Source organism: Arachis hypogaea, chromosome 16, assembly GCF_003086295.3.
Source record: "Arachis hypogaea cultivar Tifrunner chromosome 16, arahy.Tifrunner.gnm2.J5K5, whole genome shotgun sequence".
NCBI lineage: Eukaryota > Viridiplantae > Streptophyta > Magnoliopsida > Fabales > Fabaceae > Arachis > Arachis hypogaea.
The window spans coordinates 3106548-3116685 of record NC_092051.1 but is presented as its reverse complement, the minus strand read 5'-3'; the positions used below and the strand labels follow the sequence as shown (position 1 = coordinate 3116685).

Below are 10138 nucleotides of genomic sequence, written 5' to 3'. Positions count from 1 at the left end.
TATGTTTACTTTTATATTTTTTATTAAAAAAAACAAAAAAAACAAAAAAAAGAGAAAAAAAAAAATATATATATATATATATATATATATATATATATATATAATATAAATAAATAAATAAGGGGACAAAAATACCCCAATGTTAAGCTTTAATAGAAAGATCAATGCACATGTGATAAAAGTAAAGAAATATCAAAAATTTGGTACATGACTATGTGTTACAAAACTGGGAATTATGAGTAGTTAGGCATGAATTTAGAGTTACATAGAGTATGTGTGTGTTTATGTGAGAGCTTATGTTAGTCAAGGATTCAATTTATAGCTCACTTAGCCATACATATATCCTCACCCTTGGCTTGGCCCTATTACAACCTTGAAAAGACCTCATGATGTTTGCATTGGTACATTAAATATTTCTCTGCTTTCATGAGCTATCTTCTTACAAGTTTACTTGTCTTTTATTGTGTAATTTGAATTAGTGGAATTTTATTCATATTTGTCTTGGAGAACTTATTTACTTTTAACCAAGTAGGTAGAAACATCTTATCATGTAGTTGCATTCATATAGATATGTTGCATTTCATACATTCTATCATTCCTCTTCACTCCTTTATAGCTTCTCTTGAGCTTAGCATGAGGACATGCTAATGTTTAAGTGTGGGGAGGTTGATAAACCACTATTTTATGGTCTATCTTGTGCTCAATTGAGTGGTTTTTATCAAGCCTTTGCACACTTATTCATACTATTTGCATGGTTTTACAATTCCTTCCCAGAATTTGTTCTATGATTGAAAACTTGCTTCCTAGAGTCTTTAATTTGTGTATTTTAATCATCTCTTATTACCATTCGATGCCTTGATATGTGTGTTAAGTGTTTTCAGAGATTACAGGGCAGGAATGGCTTAGAAGATGGAAAGGAAGCAAGCAAAAGTGGAAGGAATACAAGAAGTTGAAGAAATTACTAAGCTGTCCAACCTGACCTCTTCGCACTCAAACGGTCATAACTTAAGCTACAGAGTTCAAATGATGTGGTTCTAGTTACGTTGGAAAGCTAACGTCCGGGGCTTCGATTTGATATATAATTTTTCATAGTGGCCGTACCGCTAGGCGACGCGAACTCGTGCTCCACGCGGACGCGTTGCAGTGACGAAAATCAGCGTGGCAGATTTCGCCCCCAGCGATTTCTGGGCTGTTTCTGACCCAGTTTTCGGCCCAGAAAACACAGATTAGAGGCTATAAAGTGGGGGAGTCCATCCATTCATAAATCAGAAGCTAATAATTCACTTTTCATAATTTAGATGTAGTTCTTAGAGAGAGAGGTTCTCTCCTCTCTCTTAGGATTTAGGATTTATCTTATTTTAGGATTTATTTCTTCTGCATCCCAGGTTCAATGTTCTTTTAAATTAGTTTATCTTCTACTTTTACTTATTCCATTATTTTATTTTAGTTTGTTAATATTGGTTTATGAACTCCATGTTAGATTTGATTTCTTTATTAATGCAATTTGAGGTATTTCAGATTTATGATTTTTACTTAGATTTTTATATTCTTGGCTTTAATTGATGAATTGATTAATTGGAGACACTTGAGTTATCAAACTCATTGTGATTGATAATTGTTATCTTTGCTAATTAATTTGAATTCCAATAACTCTAGCCTTTTCGTAGGAATTGACTAGGATCTGAGGAATCAAATTGATTCATCCACTTAACTTACCTTCATAGTTAGAGGTTAATAAGGTGGGAGAAAAATCTAATTCTCATCATAATTGATAAGGATAACTAGGATAGGACGTCCAGTTTTCATATCTTGTCAAGAGTTTTTCTAGTTATTAATTTATTTTTCCTGCAATTTATTTTCCCTGTTCAACCTTTCAAAAACCCAAAATAAAATATATCTTTCTAGTTTTTCTAGTTTTTCTTGAGAAGACGACCCGAGGTTTGAATACTTCAGTTATTTATTTTTGTTGGGTTTGCTTAAGTGACAAAAAAAATTTGTACGAAAGACTTCTCTGTTGGTTTAGAACTATACTTACAACGCGAACTTATTTGTGAATTCTTTACCGATAGAAAATCCGATCGTCAGTGGACCACCAGAGAATAGGGCAACAGCCACACCCACACCACTCTAGAACACTCGATGCTCTACTAGTTCCTCTGGAGATCCTTCTGTTTGACCTCTGGAACTCTGGCTCCCACTTTCACTTATGATCCTAAACTCAAAAAGCTGCACAATGATGAAGAAGATGAAAAACCAGAAAGAATGGGTAGAAGAAGAAGAGGAAGTTAGTGCAGAAATTTTGGTTATAAAAGGGGACAAGGACCAAATCGGAGCTAATCAAATTTATTGCCATGTCATCTAACCGTTACTGTGTCCAGCGTGGCATGAACTGGCCACATCACTGACGGCGTCAGTGCTCCAGTGACGGAAATTGGGAAAATGATTAACGTGGCATGAAGTTAGTGTATTTTTTCGAATCTGGGGACTAATTTAGTGCAATTGGGATCTGAAGGACTAAATCAGTGCAACTCGCGAATTTCAGGAAACAAAGTGGGGCTTAACACCCCAAAATGAGAAACATTCTGACCAAAAATCAATATCCAAAGTTTATTACGCAAAAGAATAAGGGCCGATCGATTTGGCCATTTTCATTGAATGAGAATGAAATATAAAAATAGAATTTTATTATTTTTACTGTTTTTATTTTTCTATTCACAAAATCTAAAAAATAAAAAATATTGAAAATAAAAACAGAAAATAAAAATACAAACAAAAAATAGTGATATTTTTTTCAACTTTTTCAATTGAAAATGATAAAAATATTTCCAATAAAAAAAGGTTTCCAATTGAGAATTTTGGAATTAAAGGAGTTCGATCCTTCACCTCTCCTTTTAATCTCACGCACTATAACTAAATTCTCCTTTCTAGAATTTTTCTAACTCAAGTAGCTCTCTTCTATTTTTTTCATTGATTCTTACATTCTCTTCTTTCTATTCAAAGATAAAAGAGCTATTTAAAACTAGGGCTGCACATGGATCAGATACGATATCTGTGTTTTTTCAGGTCAGAACGGATCAGATATCGGGTATTTCTGCATAATTTAGAAAATTGATTTAAGGTCCTTGGTACACGGAGTCGTGATCTCACACTTCTTCACAACTCCGCGCAGCTGACTATCAAGTGCATTGGGTCGTCCAAGTAATAAAACCTTACGCGAGTAAGGGTCGATCACACAGAGATTGTCGGCTTGAAGCAAGCTATGGTCATCTTGTAAATCTCAGTCAGGCGGATTCAAATGGTTATGGTATTTTTATAATTAAAAGATAAATTAAACATAAAATAGGATAGAGATACTTATGCAATTCATTAGTGGGAATTTCAGATAAGCATATGGAGATGCTTTGTTCCCTCTGAACCTCTGCTTTCCTATTGCCTTCATCCAATCACGCGTACTCCTTTCCATGGCAAGCTGTATGTTGGGGATCACCGTTGTTAATGGCTACCGTCCGTCCTCTCAGTGAAAATGGTCCGGCTACGGGTTACGTTGGGCTAATCATCTGTCGGTTCTCACTTGTGTTGGAATAAGATCCAATGATCCTTTTCACCCGGTCACTGCGCCCAACAGTCGTGAGTTTGAAGCTCGTCATAGTCATCCCATCCGAGATCCTACTCGGAATACCACAGATAAGGTTTAGACTTTCTGGATCTTAAGAATGCTGCCAATTGATTCTAGCTTATACCACGAAGACTCTGATCTCACGGAATGGAATGCTCTATTGTCAAGAGAGGCAATCATGCGTCGTGAACCAGGAACCCAAGAGATACATACTCAAGCTAATGCAGATAGAACGGAAGTTGTTGTCAGGCATGCGTTCATAAGTGAGAATGATGATGAGTGTCACGGATCATCACATTCATTAGGTTGAAGTGCGAGTGAATATCTTAGAATAAGAATAAGCTTGAATTGAATAAGAGAACAATAGTAATTGCATTGATTCATGAGGAACAGCAGAGCTCCACACTTTAATCTTTGAACTGTAGAAACTCCACCGTTGAAAATACATAAGTGATGAAGGTCCAGGCATGGCCGAATGGCTAGCCCCCAAAACGTGATCAAGAGATCAAAAGTGATCCAAAGATAGTCTCAAAAATGATCTAAAGATTAAAAATACAATAGTAAAAGGTACTATTTATACTAAACTAGTTACTAGGGTTTACAGAAATAAGTAGATAGTGCAGAAATCCACTTTCGGGGCCCACTTGGTGTGTGTTTGGGCTGAGCATTGAAGCTTTCACGTGCATAGGCCATTCTTGGAGTTAAACGCCATCTTTGGTGCCAGTTTGGGCGTTTTACTCCAGCATTAGTGCCAGTTCTGGCGTTTTACGCCAGAAAATGGTATCTGACTGGCGTTTTGACGCCAGTTTGGGCTATCAAATCTCGGACAAAGTATGGACTATTATCCATTTCTGGAAAGACAAAAATGTCTACTTTCAAACTCAATTGAGAGCGCACCGATTGGGCTTATGTAGCTCCAAAAAATCCATTTCGCGTGCAGGAGGGTCAGAATCCAACAACATCTGCAGTCCTTTTTCTGCCTCTGAATCAGATTTTTGCTCAGGTCCCTCAATTTCAGCCAGAAAATACTTGAACTCACAGAAAAACACACAAACTCATAGTAAAGTCCAGAAATGTAATTTTTGCATAAAAACTAATAATAATATACTAAAAAGTAGCTAAAACATATTAAAAACTACCTAAAAACAATGCCAAAAAGCGTATAAATTATCCACTCATCACAACACCAAACTTAAATTGTTGCTTGTCCCCAAGCAACTAAAAATAGAATAGGATAAAAAGAAGAAAACATACAATAAATTTTAAAACATCAATGAAGCTTAGTTCCAATTAGATGAGCGGGACTAGTAGCTTTTTGCTTCTGAACAGTTTTGCAATCTCACTTTATCTTTTGAAGCTCAGAATGATTGGCATCCATAGGAACTCAGAATTCAGATTGTGTTATTGATTCTCCTAGTTTAGTATGTTGATTCTTGAACACAGCTACTTTTGAGTCTTGGCCGTGACCCTAAGCATCTTGTTTTCCAGTATTACCACCGGATACATAAATGCCACAGACACATAACTGGGTGAACCCTTTTCAGATTGTGACTTAGCTTTGCTAAAGTCCCCAGTTAGAGGTGTCCAGAGTTCTTAAGCACACTCTTTTTTTTGCTTTGGATCACGACTTTAACCACTTAGTCTCAAGCTTTTCACTTGGACCTTCATGACACAAGCACATGGTTAGGGATAGCTTGGTTGAGCTGCTTAAGCCAGGATTTTATTCCTTTGGGCCCTCCTATCCATTAATGCTCAAAGCTTTGGATCCTTTTTACCCTTGCCTTTTAGTTTAAAGGGCTATTGGCTTTTTCTGCTTGCTTTTTCTTTTTCTTTTATTTTTTGCCACTTTTTTTTTCCGCAAGCTTTGTGTTTTTCACTGCTTTTTCTCGCTTCAAGAATCAATTTTATGATTTTTCAGATTATCAATAACATTTCTCTTTTTTCAATATTCTTTCAGGAGCCAAAAATTTTAACATTCATAAACTTTACTATAAAAAATATGCACTGTTCAAGCATTCATTCAGAAAACAAAAAGCATTGCCACCACATCAAAATAATTAAACTAATTTCAAGATGGAATTCGAAATTCATGTACTTTTTCTTTTGCAATTAAAACAAGTTATTTAAGAAAGGTGAAGGATTCATGGAATTATTCATAGCTTTAAGACATAGACACTAGACATTGATGATCATGTAATAAAGACACAAACATAGACAAAACATCAAGCATAGAATCGAAAAACAGAAAAATAAGAACAAGGAAATTAAAGAACAGGTCCACCTTAGTGATGGCGGCTAGTTCTTCTTCTTGAAGATCCTATGGAGTGCTTGAGCTCCTCAATGTCTCTTCCTTGCCTTTGTTGCTCTTCCCTCATGGCTAATTGATCCTCTCTAATGTCATGGAGGATGATGGAGTGCTCTTGGTGCTCCATCCTTAGTTGCTCCATATTGGAGCTCAAATCTCCCAAAGAGGTGTTGAGTTGCTCCCAATAGTTGTGTGGAGGAAAATGCATCCCTTGAGACATTAGGGATTTCTTGATGAGGGACTTCCTCATGCTCTTGTTGAGGTCTATGAGTTGGCTCTCTTGTTTGCTCCATCCTCTTTTTAGTGATGGGCTTGTCCTCTTCAATAAGGATGTCTTCCCCGATGACAATTCTAGCTAAATTGCATAGGTGACAGATGAGATGAGGGAAGGCTAACGTTGCCAAAGTGGAGGTCTTGTCAGCCATCTTGTAGAGTTCTAGAGATATGACCTCATGAACTTCTACTTCCTCTCCAATCATGATGCAATGGATCATAATAGCCCGATCCATAGTTACTTCAGATCGGTTGCTAGTAGGAATGATAGAGCGTTGGATGAAATCTAACCATCCTTTAGCCACAGGTTTAAGGTCAGGCCTTCTCAGTTGAACCGGCTTGCCTTTGGAGTCTCTCTTCCATTGAGCTCCTTCTACACATATGTCCATGAGGACTTGGTCTAACCTTTGATCAAAGTTGACCCTTCTAGTGTAGGGGCGTGCATCTCCTTGCATCATTGGCAAGTTGAATGCCAACCTTACATTTTCCGGACTGAAATCTAAGTATTTCCCCCGAACCATTGTAAGCTAATTCTTTGGGTTCGGGTTCACACTTTGATCATGGTTCTTAGTGATCCATGTATTAGCATAAAACTCTTGAACCATTAAGATTCCGACTTGTTGAATGGGGTTGGTGAGAACTTCCGAACCTCTTCTTCGAATTCATGTCGGATCTCCGGATACTCATTCTTCTTGAGCATGAAAGGGACCTCATGGATCACCTTCTTCTTGGTCACAACTTCATAGAAGTGGTCTTGATGGACCTTTGAGATGAACCTCTCCATCTCCCATGACTCGAAGGTGGAAGCAACTGCCTTCCCTTTCCTCTTTCTAGAGGTTTCTCCGGCCTTAGGTGCCACAAATGGTTATGGAAAAACAAAAAGCAACGCTTTTTCCATACCAAACTTAAAAGGTTTGCTTGTCCTCGAGCAAAAGAAGAAACAAAGGAGGAGAAGAAAAAGAAAATAGAGGAGATGGAGGGAGAGGGTGAATTCGGCCAAGGGGGTATAAGGTGTTTGTGATGTGTGAAAAATGAAGGAGTGATGAGGGGTTTATATAGGAGTGGAAAGAGAGGGTAGGGTTCGTGTATTAGGGGTTGGGTTTGGAAGGGAAAGGATTTGAATTTGAATGGTGAGGTAGGTGGGGTTTTTGGGGAATAGTGTATGGATGTGAGTGGTGAAGAGGTTATGGGAAAGAGAGATGGAGGTGATTGGTGAAGGGTATTTGGGGAAGGGTGTTATGGGAAGGTGTGAAGAAGAGAGAGAGAGTGAGTTGAGGTAGGTGGGGATCCTGTGGGGTCCACAGATCCTGAAGTGTCAAGGATTTCCAATCCCTGCACCATTCTGGTGTGTAAACGCCCTCTGAGTGCCAATCATGGCATTAAACGCCAGACTGCTGCCCATTTCTGGCATTTAAACGCCAGACTACTACCCATTTCTGGCGTTTAAATGCCAGGCTACTGTCCATGTCTGGCATTTTAACGCCAGTTTTTCATCCCTTTCTAGCGTTCAAACGCCAGTCTGGTGCCCTTTTCTGGCGTTTAAACACCAGTAAGCTCGTCCTCCAGGGTGTGCTGTTTTTAATGCTGTTTTTGATTTTTGCTTTAATTCTGCAGTTGTTTTTGTGACTTCACATGATCATCAACCTACAGAAAATATAAAATAATATAGATAAATAAGATTGGGTTGCCTCCCAATAAGCACTTCTTTAATGTCATTAGCTTGACAGTGAGCTCTTACAGAGCTTCACAGAAACTTAGAGCATGATTGTGGCCTCCCAACACCAAACTTAGAGTTTGAATGTGGGGACTTTGTTTGACTCTGAATTGAGAGAAGCTTTTCATGCTTCTTCTCCATGTACACAGAAGAAGAACCTTGAGCGTTAAACACAAGGTAGTCCTCATTCAATTGAAGGACTAACTCTCCTCTGTCCACATCAATCACAGCTCTTGTTGTGGCTAGGAAGGTCTTCCAAGGATGATGGATTCATCCTCATCCTTCCCAGTGTCTAGGATTACGAAGTCAACAGGGATGTAAAGGCCTTCAACCTTCACTAAAACATCCTCTACAAGTCCATAAGCCTGTTTCATTGATTTGTCTGCCATCTCTAGTGAGATTCTTGCAACTTGTACCTCAAAGATCCATTACAGAGAGTGGCATGAGGTTTATACCTGATCCCAGGTCACACAGAGCCTTCTCAAAGGTCATGGTGCCTATGGTACAGGGTATTAAGAACTTTCCAGGATCAGGTTTCTTCTGAGGTAATTTCTACCTAACCAAATTATTCAGTTCATTGATGAGTAATGGAGGTTCATCCTCCCAAGTCTCACTACCAAATAACTTGGCATTCAGCTTCATGATTGCTCCTAGATACTTAGCAACTTGCTCTTCAGTAATATCTTCATCCTCTTCAGAGGAAGAATACTTATCAGAGCTCATGAATGGCAGAAGTAAGTTTAGTGGAATCTCTATGGTCTCTGTATGAGCCTCAGATTCCTTTGGTTCCTCATTAGGGAACTCTTTATAGGTCAGTGGACGTCCAGCAGGGTCTTCCTCACTGGGATTCACGTCCTCCTCCTCCTCTATGCATTCGGCCACTTTGGTTATATTGATGGCCTTGCACTCTCTTTTTGGATTCTCTTCTATATTGCTTGGGAGAGTACTAGGAGGAGTTTCAGTAGCTCTTTTACTCAGCTGACCCACTTGTGCCTCTAGATTTCTGATGGAGGACCGTGCCTCATTTATGAAACTGAGAGTGGTCTTAGATAGACCAGAGACTATGGTTGCTAAGCTAGAGAGACTCTGCTCAGAATTCTCTATCTGTTGCTGAGAAGATGATGGAAAAGGCTTGCTATTGCTAAACCTACTTCTCCCACCATTATTATTGTTGAAGCCTTATTGAGGCTTCTGTTGATCCTTCCATGAGAGATTTGGATGATTTCTCCAGGAAGGATTATAGGTGTTTCCATAGGGTTCTCCCATGTAATTCACCTCTTCCATTGTAGGGTTCTCAGGATCATAAGCTTCTTCTTCAGAAGATGCTTCTTTATTACTGCCGGATGCAGCTTGCAATCCAGTCAGACTCTGAGAAATTATATTGACTTGATGAGTCAACATTTTGTTCTGAGCCAATATGGCATTCATAATATCGACCTCAAGAACTCCTTTCTTCTGGGTTATCCCATTATTCATAGGATTTCTCTCAGAAGTGTACATGAACTGGTTATTTGCAACCATCTCAATGAGTTCCTAGGCTTTTGCAGGGGTTTTCTTCAGATGAAGAGATCCTCCAGCAGAGTTGTCCAATGACATCTTGGACAATTTAGATAGACCATCATAGAATATACATAAGATGCTCCATTCTGAAAGCATGTCAGAAGGACACCTTCTGATCAATTGCATGTATCCTTCCCAAGCTTCATAGAGGGATTCACCTTCCTTCTGTCTGAAGGTTTAGACTTCCACTCTAAGCTTACTCATCTTTTGAGGTGGAAAGAATTTGGCCAGGAAAGCACTGACCAGCTTTTCCCAAGAGTTCAGGCTTTCCTTAGGTTGTGAGTCCAACCATGTCCTAGCTCTGTCTCTTACAACAAAGGGGAAAAGCATAAGCCTGTAGACCTCGGGATCAACCCCATTGGTCTTAACAGTATCACAGATTTACAAGAATTCAGCTAAGAACTGATGAGGTTCTTCCAATGGAAGTCCATAAAACTTGTAATTCTGCTGCATTAGAGAAGCTAATGAGGCTTAAACTCAAAGTTGTTTGCTCCAATGGCAGGAATTGAGATGCTTCTTCCATAGAAGTTGGAAGTTGGTGCAGTAAAGTCACCATGCACCTTCCTTGCATTGTTGTTGGGTTCGGCCATGTCTATTTTCTCTGTTTCAAAAATTTCAGTTAGGTCCTCTTTGGAGTATTGTGCTTTAGCTGCTCTTAGCTTCCTCTTCA

At 38.8% G+C, this 10138-nt stretch overlaps 1 non-coding gene across 1 annotated transcript; it reads left to right on the top strand.

Annotated features, from left to right (window-relative positions):
• Window positions 1–9558: 9558 nt before the first annotated feature.
• Window positions 9559–9666, top strand: LOC112761540 (small nucleolar RNA R71). The gene has a single exon (XR_003181931.1). It is a non-coding gene; the product is annotated as a small nucleolar RNA R71 (small nucleolar RNA).
• Window positions 9667–10138: the final 472 nt, after the last annotated feature.